General features: G+C 42.0%; 1 protein-coding gene across 4 annotated transcripts in view; it reads right to left on the bottom strand.

Annotated features, from left to right (window-relative positions):
* Positions 1-19,454, bottom strand: part of dlgap4b (discs, large (Drosophila) homolog-associated protein 4b) — a 161,018-nt gene that overhangs the window by 44,531 nt on the left and 97,033 nt on the right. For all 4 annotated transcript variants that reach the window (XM_049580074.1, XM_049580084.1, XM_049580093.1 and 1 more), the window contains exon 3: positions 12,509-12,557. The gene's annotated coding sequence lies outside the window, so the exon portion shown is untranslated. The remainder of the gene's footprint in view (positions 1-12,508; positions 12,558-19,454) is intronic.

Here is a 19,454-nt window from a genome sequence, read left to right as displayed (position 1 = left end):
GTATGAAAAAGCAGGGAATACATTTAGCAGCTGAACGTGTCACCTGGAGATCTCCAGAGTGTTTTACATTGAAGAAAGCAGCTCTTCCCCGCTGTTACACTGCACAGAGTATTTATGAATTCAGAGTCTTGATGTTAGCAGTGTTTAGAGACTTCAAGGCTGAGTATTGAAGAGCATCTTTTGTGTCTGAAGTGATGTCAAAGCACTGAACTGTAGGCACAGTTTCATAGTTGCTATTCTGTCACTGTTCCTGACCTCTAATCTGCCTGGAGGGGAGACAGTGAGGAGACAAGAGGTCAATAAAATGTCACATTTTTATATGGCTCAGGTCTGTAAATACACAAATCCAAACACCCAGCTGATTCTCAACATCATATCTACCCATCACTGACATGCTCAGATACATATCCAATATTTCAGACACAATTCAACAGGTATTAATTGGTTGTGAGTGCTCAAGGATCAAACAGCCCAATCTGTGCGTCAGCTTTGAATTCAAATGTTGAAATAAACAAATGAAAGCACTTAAATCTCACTTGCCCTTGATTTGCTGGCAGTGGGAAATAATTACCTTTTCAAATGTGTTAATTCAAAGTTGAGTTATATCTCAATTATTTTATAATCCACATAGTAAATAAACACTGACGCACTTTCCAAGTGTTTGCACCATAGTTTGGGTTCCAGGGTTCAATGTCTGACTACAACTCAACCCAAAACAGTGAATCTGTATAAACCAAAGCTATGGAAATAAAACAAGAGAAAGTGAAAACATTTAATACTTATGCCATATGACGATATAAAATGTAGCTTATAGTTTTGACCTTCACCTCTAATCTGTGAGGCAGCCATTATCACGGGCCACATTCCAACATGTATCACCCACTCCCACCACTTTGACCTTGTTAATGTCCCTTTGCGGATCTGTTGGGACAGTCTACCTGCAGGTGTGAAGGCAACTATGTGTAAATCACCAAGCAAACCATTTAGCCCAGGGGAGTCAAATACATGGCTCGGAGGCCAGAACTAGCCAACCAAAGGGTCCAATCAGGTCCACTGGATAACTCTCAACACCTAATAATAATGAACTAGTGAAGGCTGAGAGATGTCAGATTTCATGAGCAAGTTAAAAAGTGAGTAGCTGTCTATGTAAAAAGCTGCTTCAGTGGCTTTTTTCACCGTAAACACAATATAGTTCTCTTTATCTAATACTGAAGATTGTGCAAAACATTGTCAATCAGCAGCTCCAGTAGAAAATAATGTGCATCAGACTTCTGTCTTCAAACTAGGGCTGCCCCCTGATAGTCGACCACACATTAGTCGACCAGAAAGGTCAATAGTCGGCAAGATTTCATTGAAGATTGAAGATTTCAAAACCAAACAAATGTGAAACTCTATTAGGAGCTGTGCCTTGTCAAAATAAATCAAAACCTAATTTAATTTGAAAGGACAGACACAGGAAGTGGCCAAACTGCGGTCAGACAGGAGTCACGTTACTTTACAGGGCTGGTACCTGTGGTTGTCACACAGGCTAGTTAATAACATGTCGGGCAGGAAATCCAAAGTGTGGGATCATTTTGAGAAAGTGAAGGGCGAACCCAAGGTGATATGTAAACTCATTCGTCAACTACTAATATGACAAATCTGTAAGTAGCTACATGCTAGGATAACTACACAGGAGTATGTAAAAATGCATGTGTAATGACAGTGAGTAGACTGACTGAATGTGGAAATGTGGCAATGTGGGATGTGTACTTGTACGTCTTCACACTAAAAGAAACGGAGACATTTGGAGGGTTTTTTATGCAATGGTTTTACTGGCCCGACCCACTTGAGTTTAAATTAGATTATGCGTGGCCTATGAACTGAAATGACTTTTACACCAGTGATTTAAAAGGACTTGAGTATACACTGCTTTTGAACAACTACCATCTTTCTTAATCATTCATGGCTGTCCAGTAACTACATTTTCAAAGAGCTTGTCAACAGTCAGAATAATATCAAAAGCAGTACAACTTTAAAGTATAGATTTACATATTTTCAAGTCTGTCTTCATAAAAATAATCACATGCCCATATGTACGCTTAAAGAGTCATTTTTCATTGGAATAATTTCCCCTTTTCATGCTGGCCATGAAATGATCCCTTTATAGCGTGACTCCAGTGTAAGAGACGGGGGACAAAATCCAGCACAAATACATTTTAAAGTTCAGACGAAGCTAATAAGAGGCTTCAGCAGTCTAAGATACTCAAATCAAGTGGGTATCTTAAAGTCACTGTCTTTTCAGAACAAAATTCCCTCTTTGTGTTCCTTCACATGCAGTGTTGTCTTGCTGAGCCGGAGAATAGATAGTGACACGAAAAGGGAATACTGTACTATAAAAACTTTTGAAGATACCCACTTGACTCGGCAAATTCAGACTGTTGAAACCGCTTCAGCTGAACTTTGAAACGCATTTTTGCACAAAATGAGGGTTTTGTCTTTTACCTTTAAATTTTACAAGGCTTACAGCTTAGCACCGTACAGAGAGCTGCAATGGAGTCTGCTGCTGAGCAGACTGTCGGCTCCACACACATCTCCCTCAGTGTTAGATTAGGAGGAAGATGAAGGAGAGATGAATGAATTAGACCTTTGTCACACTGTTTCGGAAATAAAGACAAAGGTTTTGCACTGATATTCAAACACACAGCTCTTCCCATTTCTTTCCATGTTACTTGATCCACACAGTGCCATGACTGGGTGGTAGATTCTGGGACAGCTCTGTGCTGTAACCGGCACAGACATAACTCTTGAGAATACATTTTGGGGTTAGCTGAAAGATGCTTTCAGATAATCAATATCTGTAGGTGAGTCTGCACCCATTGGGAATTATAGGCTCTGACGTCAGAGGCAGGGGCGAAAATCCCATTTCATAGTTGGGGGGGACAATAAACAATAAAATAAATAATAAATAATAATATAATAATATTTTATAATAATAAAATAAATAAATAAAATAAAAATTTTAGAGAATAATTCCAGGGGGGGACAAGGAAAAAAAATTGTAGCCTGTCTTTTATACAGCATCTTTTACTGCAATTTGACGCTTTAATCTTCTCTCTGTCTCTCCAACAGGCAGAGTGAATGTCTATACTAACTAAACTAAAACTAAAACTAAACATTTCCTGCAATTAAACTGGTAAACTGGTTTATAAACAGTGTGCTGTGAGATCTGCCGCTGCGCAGCTCACAACCGTGCGTAATAGTCGCGCATAATGACCGCTCCTCCTCTGCACATCTTTGATGTTTGTCTCACTGACAGGAGGAGAGCCTACAGACAGGTACCCATTAGCTATGCTCTGTCACAACCATGCGTAATAGTCACGCGTAATGACCGCTCCTTGTCTGCACGTCTTTCTTGTCTCACTGACAGGTGGAGAGCCTACAGACAGGTACCCATTAGCTACGAGCCGCTCCGCCACAACCGTGCGTAATAGTCGCATGTAATGACCGCTCCTTGTCAGTTAGACTGCACGTCATTCATGTTCGTCTCACTGACAGGTGGAGAGGCTACAGACAGGTACCCATTAGCTACGCTCCGTCACAACCATGCGTAATAGTCCCACGTAATGACCGCTCCTCCTCTGCACATCTTTCATGTTTGTCTCACTGACAGGTGGAGAGCCTACAGACAGGTACCCATACGAGCCGCTCCACCACAACCGTGCATAATAGTCACGCGTAATGACTGCTCCTCGTCAGTTAGACTGCACGTCTCTCCTGTTTGTCTCACTGACAGGTGGAGAGCCTACAGACAGGTACCCATACGAGCCGCTCCACCACAACCGTGCGTAATAGTCACGCGTAATGACTGCTCCTCGTCAGTTAGACTGCACGTCTCTCCTGTTTGTCTCACTGACAGGTCGAGAGCCTACAGACAGGTACCTATTGCTCCGCCACTGACTGCTCTTGTCCTGTCCTCTCCCTCTTCTTTCTCTCCTGTCCTCTCTATCACTAAACTCTGAGCTTAATCATTAGCTTTTAGCTTAGCAGCACTCGTAATTGAGTAGGCTTTTGAACAATGCAGGAGAAATGTTGCAGACAGTTTATATTATCAGCCTGGGCCTGGCGCTTGTTGCAGCTTTACTGAAGGGGGAGTCATGTCCCCCCTGTCCCCCCCGGGATTTCCGCCCCTGGTCAGAGGCCTAACAGGTGACACAAGAGGAAATAGTTTATGAGATTTAGATTAATAGGGTTTCAAATCACCACCACTTTTAAGTGACAGTTGACCCCTTGCTAAGTCCCGCCCCCAAGACACAGACTGGCCAATCATAACGTAACATCGGCTGGCTCAGACATGGGTCTGATAACACAGCTGTGCTCCACTGACTCTGATGCAATCGTTTCAGATTTCTTCATTTTCAGACTGGTTTGGTGGATTTGGAGCTACATTTTGTGCCTGGAGCACGTCATGTATTAATGATACATCCTTAAAGTGCATTTTGTAGACCCCTCTGTCTGCTTCTCTCTGGAAACACTATTTCATTTTTCCAAAAATATGATAATATTTCTTCAGGGAGTGCAGTAAGTTACTGTGTGGGCTCCATGCCTACTCCGACAGCTTGATGGACCATCTCAAAGGGGCGGAGCTTAGGGAAAAGTCAATTACTGAATCTGTTAATCCTTGTTTTAAACCATCATTAAATGCCCTTTTATATTGAATTACCTTGTTTGTCTATTTTCATGTGAAGCTCTTTGTGCTGCATTTCATGTATGAAAGGTGCTATATAAATTCAGTTTATCATTATCATTATTATTACTCTGTTCACAACTACAACCCACAAACCGAAGAGTGCTGTTTTATACGGCAGTGTGGCTATAGCTAGTCGCTCAAAGTCTCATTTGATTGGATAAACTTTTGTAAATGACCCTGAGTGCAGGATCAGTCATCAGACATTTAAAACTGACAGGGATTTTGAAGTGAAAATACTCTGATACTGATTTTTTTTTACATAAATTTGGCATATAACAAGAGCAAATGATGAACTAACACAAGGGCACATGATTAAAACTGGGAAACTATATTTTTCATTATAGGGTACTTGAAGTATTTAATCTATGGGAGCCAAGAGCAGTGGGTTAACTTGTTGAACTAGCACCACATCGGAGAGGATCCAACGCTAACCTCATAATACAACCAATCTGAACCCAATTTCAGGCTAGCGACATGGTGACCAGACATGGCCTGACGCTACTTTATTCGAGAGTATATTTTTATATTTTGGAATGACACCGGGATGGGTGTCTCTTGCTGAGTCCTGCACACAGTGAGGCGCAGCGGGAGGAAGAGGGTTGTGGGCTGCAGCTGTGGCCTCTATCTCTAGACTCAGGGCAAATCACAAGGACTAATGCAAAGAGACATAGAGATGTGCACATATGCATGCACACACACAGACACTGGCATAATTTTATGAATGCACAGACACCATTCAAACACTCACACACACACACACACACACACACACACACACACACACACACACACACACACACAGTAAGGATTCACTTCAAAGGCTAAAAGATCCTGACATTATCTATTACACTGACGGCACCACATGCTGCAAAACTTTAACCATAAACCTCAGCTGTTCTTTGATATCAAACTATCACACCAAATTAGAGCCGTCTCTCTTTAATTATATGTTATGGGAAACAACATAGATAACATCAATGAGTACTAATATTTGAAGTTCAGAGCAGAATTCAGTCTTTCATGTTTTTGCACAGCCAAAACTGAGGTTGACTTTCAGGGTACAAGACGAAGTTAAATGAAGGGGTTATAAGAGGTTTGAAGTTTTTTTTTTTATCTTGACTAGACTTTTGTAAGACCTGAAGCTTTAATGAAAGCTCCCAAATCTCGTTCCTAAGCTACAGCTCAGTGACGTCCTGTGCTGTCTGCGAGTTGCTGCATTGCATGTGTTTGAGCTATGAGCAGTCACCCACAGCCTGTTATGAACAACCACAGCACAGCTATAAATCCCACCGGGATAAGCCTTAAACCTCACTCACTTCGAAATGCCCTTGGCCTGACACACAATAGCCACGGTTCATTCTGGCACATCCACGCAACCTTGACCCCCACTCCCACACCAGCAGAGGAAGCAGCAGCGGCGCAATATACGTCCTGCTGTGAAAGGAAAAGGTGAAAAGTCACTTCCTGTTGAGATGTGAAGGGTGATCGGGTGATGGGGGGAGGGGGGGAGTGTGGACAGGGGTCCCCTCTGGATGCCAAGTGGGTCAACCTTGCACTCATGCCTCACAATCCCCACATGACGTCACAATAATACCCTAATGGCTGTCTGTCAACCTATCAACAGCACAGGGATGAGCCGTTGTCATGACAACGGTCATAAAGCCAGCAGGACAGGCAGGGATGGTACATATATATGGTTTTATATCACATAGAGCACTGACATTTAGGAGATGTGAGCCGCAGCCCTCAGACCATATAGCTGTTGCTCAAAGTCACATGGATGTATTACTGTACACGTGACTTCCATGTGTGACATACTTTACAACAAGTATATGTGGGCAGAAAATATTTCTGCGACATGGAGGTCGACACTAACTTGAGAGTCACACTGAGGAGGCTAATTGGCTAAAATCACATCATGCACCATGTTTATGTGCACTAATCAGTCATTGGTCCTGCAGCAAATACTAAACTACTTTGGTGTTATTTGGTTCAGTATCATTTATGATGCCATGTAAAACCTAAAAAAAAAATCCTCCTCTCAGTTTCAACAGTCAGACTATAATTTCACATGAAACAACCTTGTGCTGGTAGAACCTGGAACATATTCCCCAGGAATGCATTGTAATACTGGATCAACCTTTTTCCCCTTTAAGGGGGCTGGCCTTGTGGGTAACCTGTGATGTGTACTTCATGATGTGCTTCGGTGTGTGTGGAGGGAAGCAGCTCTCTTGGGGTGGCAAAGAGTGATGGTAGTCGGCAGGAGTCAGTGTCTTGATAAGCTCAGGGCCACTGTTAAACCTCATGAGAAGGCCATGTTTATTGTTTTGTGGTGAAGACTGTAATAAAGCCCTTGGTGGTGAATGGCACCTGAACGCCTCACCATCTTTCCTGCTGCAGAGTGGTCTGGACTGCTAGAAGCTAGTTACCAGCTCATAACGAGCCAAGCTAATGTATTGTTAATAAGCCAGCATGTTCTCAACTATGGTTCGGAGCCGGTGAGCTGTCACTGAGAAGAGTTAACAGTTAAAACAAAGCAGGGCACTTGATTGTTAAAGAACTGTTGGTTGTAAAGCTACCTGGCCATTATGTGAGTACAAATATTGTTATATGTACAAATAACACGAGTCCTGTCATCAATTATGAACTTGACACACTGCCCCAGGGCTGAGATTTTACAACAATAGTTGAATTTACAACAAAAGAATTGTTAATGTAAAAGCTGTAAACAATGAAATAAAGCGCTATTGTTCTGTTGTGGTGTTCCAAGGTGTGATTTATAAATTAGAGGCTGCTACACTACATTACGTAGCTGAAAAAAACACACGCCGCTGTGCATAATTTGAGGCGCATCTAGTGCCAACAAGCAGCGTTGATTTGCAGCGCGTCAACATAAGACCACACACAGTTAATACTACTTTTACTAAAAGATCTAAAGCCTAAAATCATGTGGACACCCACTAATTAAAGTTGATTTCTCACCTGATGAGCATATCTCCAGAGCTATGACTCGCCAGGCAATATCTTTTTTTGCCATTGGCTTTATAGATAGATAGAATAAGTGATGAAGGACATTAAGAAGACATTTTCATTCCCCTTTTATATTCATTCCACAAGCTCATGGCTGAGGGCAGGTTTTAGCCCACAGCCAGTAAAGTGCTGGAAAAAGTTCATGGACACTGAGTGGGAGCAAAGAGAGAGTGGAGAAGAGAGCGTAGCGTTGATGCAATGGTGTACAGAGCCCCTGCTGCGAAAGAGCAGGGTAAATGTCTTCAAGCAGCTTTGTGAGCGTACAGCCTGGTTTACTGCAATTGCGGTAGTTGCACCCCAAAGTGCTGGTTAGTGCGGATGACTAGTGCTTGTGAGAAAAGGAGAAGAAACCATAATTCTATTTCATTTTGTTCTTCTTTCACACTGAACGTGCTTCACTAAGGATAGCTTTGACTCTACTGCTTTCATTTTATTAGGTCTGCATCGTTCCACTAGCAGAATGAATCCCTTATTGGCTTTACTCAAACTTTGAGCTGTTGTTTACGATGTTACAGAGGTGATTCTCCAGAGTAAGGATGACTTATTCCTACAACTGTCAGGGAAGAGATCAAGGGAAGTGGCTAGGTGTTATTGCATGTAAACACAGGTGCAGAGGTAACACACACTAGGCCCCACCCCTTTCAGGTAAGCCTCGTCCTTCCCACCTACACAGTACAATGTAGGTCTGGCTTTAAGCGCACTGGGGGGCCGGGACCAGATCCTTGGTTCGCCTGCAATCTGGCTAGTAGCAGTCTTCAACACCTTGTCTCTCATCATCCACTCTTCGACACATGTGGGCAAAAATGTGTTTTTTGAGGCGTGGTGAGGCTGGAAAAAGGATTGTGGCGTTAAGTGTTGAGGGGCAGCATGTCCACAAATGCTGGCCAACACCTTGCCACCGCCGCATTGAAAATACCAGGAGCGGCAATAATGACACATACCATTCAGCAGTTGTGTGCCTTGAGTCTGTTTAATCAACTGGCTCTCATGAGGTTTCCTTCCCACTGAGGTTTGAATATCACCACTGAGACTCATTACCTAACCGCATTGAAGCAGGTAATGTGGATCTTTGCTGACAGAACTTCTGAGTCAGAGAGGATGTTGACCTTGACATAGTAACACGGAGTGATTAACAATTTCTTTTTTTTTCCCTTTTTTTGCATGTTCTATTCACAGTGTGAGTGGGCTGTGTGTTTCATCCTGATATATCAGAACATATCCATTTAACAAATTTTTTCTCTGCGGTGACTCATCTGAAAATACCCAGATTTCAAAGGTAACAGCGCATCTCATCTCAGGGGGAAACCGGCGATTCATCTTTGCTTTTGAGGCACCATGAATAACAAAAGGTAGAAAAATATAAATGCTTGTGTACAGCAAATTAAAGGCAGCAGAAAATGGGATGAAGTCATTCTGTATTTTTTAGACAGGATACCCTGTTTAAATTCCATGTGAAGGACATTAAGAGCACTTCTACACTGTCCTAGTCGGACCAAAAAGTGTTTCCACGCCTGCCTCTCACTGTCTGCACATAGAAGAGGCTTTTTAATAGCACAGAATGAGCACTTTATAATGCAAGTGCGTAAAGAGACGAGAGAGGAGGGAAGGAGTGAGGAGACAAAAGAAGTTGTACACTGTGATTCAGGGGAATTGCCACAGTCTCTTTGTGTGCAGAAAGCTAGAAGAGAGGAAAGCATCAATCACAGCTGTCCTTTGCAGCCCTGCTCTCCTACCTACATTCTCATTCACTGGGTGCACTCAGCTTTGATCGTAGTGTTTCAACATTGTGGTCGTATGCTTCTTGTCTTTCCTCTCCGAAGCTATCATTGATCTGAATGTCCCCTGGCAAATGCTACGTGTCTCACTTTGACCTAAAAAGGAAAGCCGGAATTTATTCGCCGCGGAGAAAGTTGCACGATTAATTTGTTATCAAGCCACGGTTCACCTTTTGTGCACAGCTACTGTACAAAAGCCGGTGTCAAATGCAACCTCCAGATCCAATTCTAACACCTCTAGCATGGCCTATTGTGAGTGTGATGTCAGCTACACCCGCTCATCCCCCACCCTGGGGAGACTCCCATCGGGGGCCTTATGGGAAGGATTGAGAGGAGTCTCGTGATTGGAGCTTCCTGTTATCTCCTCACCACAGCAACAGGGCTGGCAGGACCCCTGTTTCTGCAGAAAAACTGGCAATATGTGTGCATCTTCCAAGGTGTACATGTGCCTGTGTGTGTGAATGTCAAGAACTACATTTGTATGCAAATGCATATCTCGGAGTGCATGTGTGTACGTGTGATATAAGAGGTGTGCATGCAAATATTTGAAAGAAACGACAAACATAGGATGTTGTGTGTATACTGTAGGTTTCTGACGGAAAGAGGGACAGCAGCATGAAATCGAATCTGTGGTCACATGTGAGAAGTGTTCATGTTTGTGGGTATAATCCTGAAATTGAATCTGAATTGAATCATGTATACTGTTTTACATACCCATTAAAATGAGGTAGACAAGCCCACCCAAGCCACTTTCAAGAGGCGGATCCCCATGTTTATGGCTGGGAGTGGTACAACTTGTGTTCACTGATATTTACAGTAGCAAGACCCTGACAAAAATAACATTCACTCCTTCCACAACAAACACAACATAATCCTAGAGACACAATGTTCAATGATCTGTGAAATACTACAGTCATGTTTCCCCTACTTTCTCATTATCATTACACCGTTGCAATATACAACTACATAAGACCAGGTTTAAAAATCTCAATCCTCTCAAGTCATTTCTGTCTGTCGCTGAGTCCTATAAATCTTATTTTCTTGAAGTCCGTGAAAAAATCTGCCAATGCTGGCAAAATATTGCAGCTTGTTTCTTCTATAAAACAAGAATTTTCTTGATATGAGTGTCTGAAAATGGCAGGTTGGTGCACTAGAAAAAAAAAGAACATTTTAACTGAAAATACTTGAAATAAGTAGATTTGCATTGGAGACCAACGTTCCCCCTGCACTGCTAGATCTTTTTAATCTGTTAAAAACAAACTTTAAAGCTGTACTAATCGATAATTTATATTAATAATGGATCAATTTGGCTGCTCATGGTAACAAACTCACAGATAATTACTGTTCTTAGTTTAAAAGAACGTCATAGCTACTTTCAAGTCATTACTTTGGTTTTACAGCCCATAACTTTTCTGTTTTGGTTCAGTCTCGAAAAAGTTCTGATAAACCCACTGAATGCTAAATGCCCAGCATGTAATAGCAGACAGGCAAATTGAGTGACTAGCTGGTGAACCAAAACACTCTCAGTTCCAATTTGTAAAATATGGCAGCTTGGTTAGCGGCCCTACGCTTCACTCTTGATGCTGTAGGTACCCCTCTCGCATTGCTTTGTGATGCTCAGGCACAGTGTCTCAATTTCTGCTTGTTGCACGCACAGGGTCTTTTCAAAATAAACTTAGATGTTCACAGAAAATGTAGGTTTTGTCACCAAAGCTTTTTAGGTTTAGGGAACAAATCTACTTGGTTAGGTTTACAGAAAAAGGCCACGTTTTCCGTTAAAGTAAGCATGTTTGTTATATAACTTAAGCAAGTTAACGAGTAGACGCGTGACGTCTCCCATGATGATTTGTATGTCACATGACAATAACTACATAACATAATTTTTTTTTTTTTAATTTAGCATTTGACAATAGACACAAACACTGGTCTCCTTAGTCAAAGTCCTATGTTTGTTTGACACATCCACCACCTCTTCCTCCCTCATAGAACTTTCTCTTTAAACTACATCATTGCTGTGAATGGGTTTACCTTGGGGTTTGTTGAAAGCCCGGTGCAACTCAGACAGACACTAAAGGGTGCCTTGTGCATTGGAATCTGACGCCAACAGCCACTGACCAAGCTGCTATATTGGTATATCAGTGCTATTCACTGGGAATGAGAACAGGCTGGGTGAAGATATTGAAGCCTTTAGCTGCTAAAGAGTCAGATATTTCCCTCGAGATGGTGGAGACCAATACAGTGGTATGAATATTGGACACAGGTTGTCACAAACTTCTGATGATGCTAATGTGGCTCTGTGTCTGCTGGCTGTGTAAATAGGACACGGTTTGGTAACACACTCACCATATCAAATATGTAAGCTGGTAATATGTGAAGGTTGCTCTCTAAAACTCTCGCACTCTTTTCTCACATCTTATCTGCAGTGATTCTCCAAAAGCTGCAGCTTCTTATCTTTGCACTGACCGACTGCACTGTCTCGAGAACTGCTTGGAAGCTACAGCACCAGTTTCCAGGTGTACATCGAGCCGGTCCTGCCGGGTTTTAAATGCAAGCACAGATGCTTCTGGAAACTCGCTGGAAAGTCTCACATCCTCATCCATTATTGATAGCGCCTTAAGCCTTCCTGTGCTGGGGATGACAAACTAAAAACCAGAAGTGGCAACTCTGTAGCATAATATCGAAGGAAGGGTTGTGTTTGAAATTTGAATTTCCCTAGCTTGTCCTGCAGTGAGTCATCCTTTGATGTCCCATCAGTGTGTTTGCAGGGAATAGCAATTAGCTCCTAATAAATGGAGTCAGCGGTGAATCCTGTCCCTGATGGTTAGTGAGGAGCAGGCAGTTAAAGGTTAGGGGTCCAGGGCTACAGCTCTGTGCGTGCATGAGTGTTTGTGTACTTAATTGTAACTTTCAGTGGGTTTAATTCATTTAAAAGCAACATTACCAGCTGAGTGCTGAGGTCAGACAGAGGACTTACATTGGCAGCTCATTTCTCAGAAGCCTCGATCTGAGTAGGAGGAGGTTTCCTGAAAGAGATATGAGGAAAACTGTGTCAGCCTTTGTGTCTTACCAACCCATACAATTATGTCTTTACTTGTTAACCAACGAGAAATCCTGAGTATCCTTTGCTACAGACACACACCCGCACCCACACACACACACACACACAGAGCTGAGGATGAGGCTTTGCAGTCAGGTTAAAATGATCTGATTGAGAGCCAGTGCTTGGGGGCAACTTGTGTTCGGGCTCAGGCCAGCAAAGCTCCACCTTGTTGTCTACTTTACTCCTCTCTGCCCTACTTTTCTCTCTCTTCCTCTTCTCCCACACCTCGGAGGGTAGTACAAAGACACCGACTCGCTTTAGCACATTTCAATCACGGTAGTCTCCCGCTCATCCATATTCCAGTCGCTTTTATAACACCTGCAGTGTAACAGAAGCTATGACAATGTTGGATCAGGGCTTTTCTCTGCAAACAGTCTCACACTAACCACGTGTCTTGTCTGATAACACTACGGGGTCCACACTGAAGAGTTCTGTCACTGCTTGGACACAAGACTGTGAGTGTGGGTGTCGGTGTGCCTTTGGACACCTACAGTCGTTATATGTGTTGAGTTTGTCATATATACTTCTTGGTGCTTGTGTTAGGTCACATCACAGCCTCATCAAACACATTACAAAAGTATATTCTTTTTATCATTTCCAGCGTCAGAGAGGGACCCGAAGCTTCTCAGCGCCGACTACAAAAGGCCTATACTTTGACAAGCACCATCCTAAATCCGTGGGAGAGAGACTCTGAGGTTATACATCAAACTGCATCCCAGCGCTCTTATTATGCATTATGGATTCCTCTCATCCTGAAAATTCGGTTAGAAATGCCTTTGTTCATCGGTCTCACAAGCACGCACATATACAGTGTGCTGAAAGGTATAACCTTGATGTTACTATTCAAATGCAGCTCTGTTCAGTGTTTTAAGCCACTGTTTTTTTCTCCTTTCTACATACCCAACTCACACAGCATGAAAACTGTTGGATATTCTCTTTGATATTTTGGACATTCATCTGTGATGGTGGCAAACACACAAAGCTACTCAAGTGCATTCAATGCCAAAGAAGGCATCAACATAGCAACCTGTTCCGGTTTTTTAATGTGTGTGACAAAAGATAAATATCCAGCAGGTACGGGGTGTTTTTAATTCTACACACAGATCTTATCAGTTCATCTTGAGCAAACACAACCTCAGCTCTCTGCAGATCTATCACTATTCATAGTATGGTAATTATACCGCACCTTTCAATGTTGGTAGGACAAAGTACTTTACAAGTGTCTCGCTTCAACATGTGGACGGAAGGAATCGGATATCAAACCATTAATAGGGGAGACTGGGGATGGTTCTAACAAAGGGATAGTTGTAACACTCTCAGTTTGGCCAATTAGAAACGAGCTGTGGTGACATCATCAACATAGTCCATGCCCATTTACAATTGGAGCTCACTGGTGAAGCCGCATGTCTCTGAGTCCAAATTTGTCTGTTCTAGAGCCAAAAAACAGTTTTTCAGGTGAGAAACCAAACATTTTCATCACAATAGTTTTTTGCATAGTGTCCATTGTGTTGTATGTACAATTGTTTCACTTACATAGGTTCAAGTAATAGTTTCTCTAGTTTAATTTGATGTGTTTCATTAGTGCTGGCTTTGAAGCTAAATGCTAAAAACGGTTAGGTCTTTCATGGCTGCTAGGCATGGGGAGGGTGGAGCTCTTCGAAAGTGTTTATTGTTCAACTGTTAAAATGCTGTTCAAACGTTAACCTCATTCAGGCTACAATGCGCAAGCGCGCATGCGCACACACACACACACACACACACACACACACACACACACACACAGGTTAATACTTTATTCTTCTTTATTTTATTTATTTTATGTTATATATTTTCATTTATTTTATTGTACTTATTTTTTGTATTTATGTTATTTATTTTAATATTATAATTATGTATTGTATTCTTACAAGTTTATTGTTCCGTCTTTATTATTCATTAAAGTGCTTGAATACATTTAGCCTATTGTGAATCTTTTTTAAGCACAACAATTTAATTGTTACATCCATCCCCAGTTAGTGTTAAAACTCACCCCGGTACTGGGGTACGTTGTAACAATATACCTCTTTGTATTTGACATTAATTTCAATAATCTGTGATGGTGTAGTAGAGGTCAAAGTGTGTGTTATTATAGCACACAAATATAGGTATCACGTATAAAATTTAAGAGCGCTAACAAAAAACCCACTGAGTTACACTTGCTCAAACAAAAAGTGTTACAATCATCCCCGGTCTCCCCTACTCCTCAGCCATCCAATCATGGGGATGAGGATGAATATACTCACATTATTGAAGTACACTGAATATTTATGGAAAAAAGTCAGTAAAATATCAAAGGTGCCTGTGTATCAAATGATTCAGCCTAAACCACAAATGAGGTTGTATCTCCATGTCCTCTGAAATTACCCCCGTGAGTGTTTTTCGATATGGCTCTCCACATGGGCAGGATGACAGTGTTTGCAAGTGCCTTCTAAAACCTTTACAAATAACCGTTACAAAAATGATTCATGTGGCCTTAAAAACTACCACCACTATGGTTAAGGGTTGATGAGGTTAAGGCCACTAAAACTAACTGGCTAAGGTGAAGGGAAAGATTATAATCAACCAGAAATTGGTATCTGATGGAAGAGAGGATGCCTCCCGTGTCAAAGTCACACATGTTTTTGACTTGGCCATCAATCCTGCCCTCCTCCCTCAGAATTCTTGTGTCGCTACAACATTGGACTACTTCCACATTTGTTTTTGAGTGAGAACACTCATTATTTGCAGGACAAATGGGTTGTTTTAAGTGCTCTGAACAAAGGACCAATGCATTTTTCTTTGTGAATACAGCCTCGAACATTCAGAACTGTCGTGTCCAGGGGAGTGTCCAGAATATTTTGAAACCATTTAAAGGAGCATCCTTTGGTATCTTTATCTTCACTATGCACATGTGCACAAGTAATCTGTGATGTCTTCATACATGTGGATACAGATTTCTCTGATAACTACACTGCTGTAACACAAAAGTGTTGACTTTTCTATGGCCAATAAGATGCTACGTTCAGATTGTAGGCAAATCGGATTTGATTCTTAAATCAGATCTTAAAGACGTGAAGATTTGTGTTTCCAGACACCACCAACCTATCTGCATGGGTTGCTTGGGTAATGACTTAAGCATTAGTCACAACATATTCGCTAATGACAAGACCTTCCGTTGTGGAAGCATGAGAAATGTAGGTCCATCATTTAGTCTTCCAAACAAGTGTGATTGTTCGGAGATGCCTGCAGAGTACCTAAAGACAATTTATTTTGCTGTCTGTCCATGGACTTGTGTTCTGTCGTCCTCCATAGGACTACGCTCGTAGCAGCATGGATTCTGCTCAGCACTCTGGTTTTGACATCGTTGTCATGTGTTGTGTTGCGAGTGACGCCAAAGTGACTTTGAATCTGACATGAGCAGCCAGAGAAGCCACATGCCCACAGGTAAGCTCGCCGCATCTCGCCCATGCCCGGGAGCCCTCTCCTTAGGTCGTTCTGTGCAAATATTTTGACTTATATCCTTCTTCTAAACACCAAGTTTCATTTTTATCCTATCTTAGATGGGTCTTAGGATTCTCTGCCATAGCGTCCACCATACTCCCAGCTGCTGCTTCATCACTTTGGTCTCTACCCCACCTCCTTGCCACTTTTAGCTCTGGCTGGTTGACATGAAATGCATCACTTTGGTACACCAGTGCAGGAAAGTTACCACAGACACCAGACATCATAACTCCTGTATATTGCGGAATACAGAAAGCTTTTCCTGACAGCCATAGGCTTAATCAGCATTGTGTGAACTTTTTTGGCAAGAGATTGAATATATTGGATGTTCATTTATATATAAAAGTTTCAACTTCAGATTTAAAAAGAGCAGCCATTTAAGCAAAAGGAAAAAGCTTGATGATTAAGCCTGACCTGCCTGACTAAGAAATTGGCGAATATAAATGCAGCACGAACCTAAAATGAAACCAGGAGACAGTGATGGCTTGAAAATGTTCGGCTGTCCCTTTGGTTAGCTTTAATAGCATGATACTACAGGGTGAACCAGCTGCCCTCCAGCCAGCTTCAGAGGTGGAGGCAGTATAAAATGTCATGTTCCTCAGCCAGACCACTCAAATGGCCCAAATACACCACTCTGCCCCGGACACCCACAACCATTGTAAAATTTGTAACAACAGTTTCAACACTGCGGTTAGCTTTGATTTTCGGGACAGAATCAACAAACACGAAACTCAAAAGTGCTGTGACCTTTTGCAATAAAATGTCAAGAAAAACTGCACTCAAACACACACACACACACACACACACACACACACACACACACACACACACACACCTCTGAACAGTGTTGAAGGTCACCTTGTATCAACTTCAAGGAGAATGACAAGAACAAGAACACAATCCAAAATTGCCTGTTAGTGACTATTAATATGGATCACATTAATTGTACACAGAGAATAGAAATGATTTTAAAGGAAGTAAGGCACCCAATTACTGGAAATGTGTAAGAAAAAAATAGTGAATGTCAATGGGCAAAGCTGATTCTCCCTCAGCCATTAGGATTCCTTCCACTCCCTGGGAGAACAGACACTCACACATGTTTAAGCTCTTCCACAAAGCACAGATGAACTAGAATTGAAGACAAATGAAGGACACTTTATGGAGTTGTGGGGATTGAATCGGGCATGGGATTCATGCCAAACCTCTCTTCTCCCGCTTCATCGCTCACTGCAGATCCGAAGGACTAATGTCAAACTGCACTTCACGGCACCGGGTTTGTTGGGGCAACGTAAGATAAATTAGAAATGAGATTGGGAAACAGATTGAGGCATCAGGCCAGAGGGATCCGCTGATTGGGCTCTTCATTTTGGGAATGCATTATAAATGTCTGTTCACTGGCTGCGGAAAATCTCTCTCACTGATGGAAATTGGCCTCAATTGAGAAACAATTACATTAGATTAAATGTTTCAGATTTTGTAGCTAAATTGAGTGCGTTGATGATTGAGGATTACTTTTTACCGCAGCAGATGTCTCCAGAACAAGCGTAGTTAAGAATAAAAAAAACACAACTCGATTTAGCCAACATTTCTGCATGATATATTTCAATAAAGGAACATGGATAAAGATTATGTTATGGGACTCTTTACTTTCACATTGCTCAGTTGCTGATTTTGATAACAGCAGGCCTTTAACACCCTTCTCTAACTTTCTGTAAAGTCAACCAACATTTAAAGGACAGATATCCGACTTTCAAGATGTGACGTGAGAGAAAAACTACAGGAAGTACTTTTAAACATGGTAATAGTCCCTGTGACGCCCTGGTCAGAACTAATGCATAACATATTAGGCCCGTTTCCACTGAAGAAGTTCCTGGTACTATTTGGGGGGCAGGAACTACTACAGGAACGTCCTCTCGCTCGGCCCCCTCAACCACCGTGTCTCCACTCAGAGCGGAGAAGGAGGAAGGTTCCTGTAAAGTTACCGGGCTCGCTCTGTATGTGACGTAATCATTGCGCGACCATTTTGACCGGGGCGACGTTAGCCGTTAGCGGTGTCTGTAATAACTCTGGTCACGGTCCGTGAAAAAAATATTTTTTCCAGCAGATGTCTTAGTTACAACATGACTGAGCTAACTGGAGTAGTTTCATGTTGTATCCGACAACGGGAGGCAGATGACGTCCTGATGTTAGCTTTGCTGCCGCTGTTAGCTGTCCCTGTCAGCTGATGCTTTCTAGACATCGTGATTTCCCAAAACTGAATAAATACCACACACAGCAACACAAACTGCTTTACTAGCTCAATCACGTTGTAACTAAGATATCTGCTGGAAATTTTTTTTTTTCACGAACCGGTTATTGAGTTTGTTTACATGGTGGTGGAAGCTATGAACGAGCTAACTCTCGTCTGCTGAGTTTTAAAAATGCCGGCTATTTTGTTGCTTTCTGTTGACATCATATCCCCCCTTGAGTATATCCAATCAGCACCAAGTAATCCCCAAGCCCAAGCCAGGAGTTTTTTGGGGCCGTTCTGAGTACCTACTCTGAGGCAGGGACTTGTTTAGCCTCTGTACAAGTTCTGGAACTCTGTCCTTCGGGGGTGGTTCCTGCGGTGGAGACATGCACCAACGGCCCCGGCCTTGTAAAATTACCCCAAAGTTCCTGCGGTGGAAACGGGCCTATTACTTACTGTGAGCTCTTCAAGGTCATTATGGTCTGGCTAAGGACTCTGTGATGCTGGTTAAAGAAGGTTGTAGTAGCAATTTGTAGCATCATTGTGTTGATGTGTTCAAGTACAAATGTTACCAGAGGAAACATTCACTACTGTATGTTACATTTACTATGTTGCATTTACTCAAGGAAGTCAATTTAACTTTTTTTCAATATATTGTACCTGCAGAGCAGTGTTGGGTAAGGGTTACTTTAAAAGTAATCAAAGTACGTTACTGTGTTACTTTTTAAAAAAGTAACCAGTTACTTTATTGCATTACTCCCTGAGTAGAGTAACTCAATTACTTTAAAAGTACTTCCAACGTTACTCCCTGAGAAAAGTGACTCAAGCACTTTTAAAGTACTTTTGAGTATTCTACATTTCCTATTGGGCAATGGACCACAGGGCGCTAAGCCTACATTTTTTTGTCTCCAAAATTAAAGTTATGGACCACTTGTCCTTCGCTGAGATCCAATTCTCCCATTACAGCCGTCACTTTGACAAGTAGAAACACAAAACAATCTGCTGCCGTAGACAACTGTATGACAACAACACCCCAGCGTTTTTAATATTTCCTCTAGGGATGTTACCACA

The sequence above is a fragment of the Epinephelus fuscoguttatus genome, linkage group LG1, assembly GCF_011397635.1.
Source record: "Epinephelus fuscoguttatus linkage group LG1, E.fuscoguttatus.final_Chr_v1".
Taxonomy (NCBI): Eukaryota; Metazoa; Chordata; class Actinopteri; order Perciformes; family Serranidae; genus Epinephelus; species Epinephelus fuscoguttatus.
The sequence above is the reverse complement of the archived record's forward strand: the minus strand, read 5'-3'. Positions and strand labels throughout refer to the sequence as shown.